Below are 1,203 nucleotides of genomic sequence, written 5' to 3'. Positions count from 1 at the left end.
AACTGGCAGGAGGATTGCTTGAGAGCCCACGAGCTGGAGGTTGCTATGAGTTATGACCCTAGGCCACTCTAGTGAGGGCACCACTCAGTCTCAATTAATAAATAAATAAAAAGCACTCATGTTTTCTGTAGTACTTGGAACACGAAATCAACTCTTAGCTGACTGCTGAGCCTTGGGTGGCATTTTTTTCCTTCCTGTGATTTCTTCTTTCTGCCTGTGATCTCATTTCTGGCAAGGGCTGGGCCAAGAGCTGCCCACCTTGGACCCTCCAGGAAGACCTCATAGTTGGTAAACCCCAAAGCATGTAAACTTCTAGGTAACTTGAGAAAGTAGTGTTTTTTCAAACTCCTGATTATAATGGGGTAGAAGGTTTTGAAGGTAGTCCAGACGGCTCTTACTCTTTGGGGTTGATACTGAAGAAACCCCCCAGAAGCATCATTTCCAGACCACATAGCAGGCAACCGCCTGCCTGAGGGTCCCCTTCTATTCCACTCAATACCTTCTGCACACTGGCACTGACCTCCGTTTGTGGGCCAGTCATCCTCACTGTCCTAATTTAAAATAGTCGAGCCTCAGGCAAGACAACAGTAATGCCAGGATTTACTTTAGAAAAATGTGTTCTAAAATTGTCTCATGGGTTGTGTGCCAATGGTGGTTTACAGGGGCCTGTGGCTGTTAACAGTGAGGGGAGTTTAGTCCCTGCCAGGTGTTCTCACCACAACCACAGGCAGGGGCACCCTGGGAGGCCAGTGACTGAGGAGAGACGGGAGCCCAACCTGCTTGGCTCCCTCCACCCCATCAGGGCATGGATAGGCAATCACTGTCCTGTCTGCTCACCCCATGACATCCCCTCAGACTCCTGGCAGAGACCATGCCTTCAGAGGCCTGTCTTTGTTACTTCCTGCACTGTGAGAAGCACGGCCTCCCCCTGCCCAGAGTGACAGGCACCTGCCAGGCCTTCACTCTGCCCTCAGTGCTTCTTACTGGACCCTGTCCTTGGAGATTAATATTTTTCATTGTTAGAATTTTCATCTGGTGCTTCGGAAAATTCACCCGTTCTTTTTCCATAATGTTCTGTTCTTGCTAATAGGTTCTATTCCTTTTCTCTCTGAACATTTTAAGTATATTAATTTAAAAACCTCTCATGTCTGGGCATGGTGGCTCACACCTGTAATCCTCATACTCTGGGAGGCCAAGGTGGGT

The sequence above is a fragment of the Otolemur garnettii genome, unplaced genomic scaffold (assembly GCF_000181295.1).
Source record: "Otolemur garnettii isolate 467f Iridium unplaced genomic scaffold, OtoGar3 scaffold00417, whole genome shotgun sequence".
NCBI classification, from domain to species: domain Eukaryota; kingdom Metazoa; phylum Chordata; class Mammalia; order Primates; family Galagidae; genus Otolemur; species Otolemur garnettii.
Note: the sequence above shows the minus strand (reverse complement) of the source record.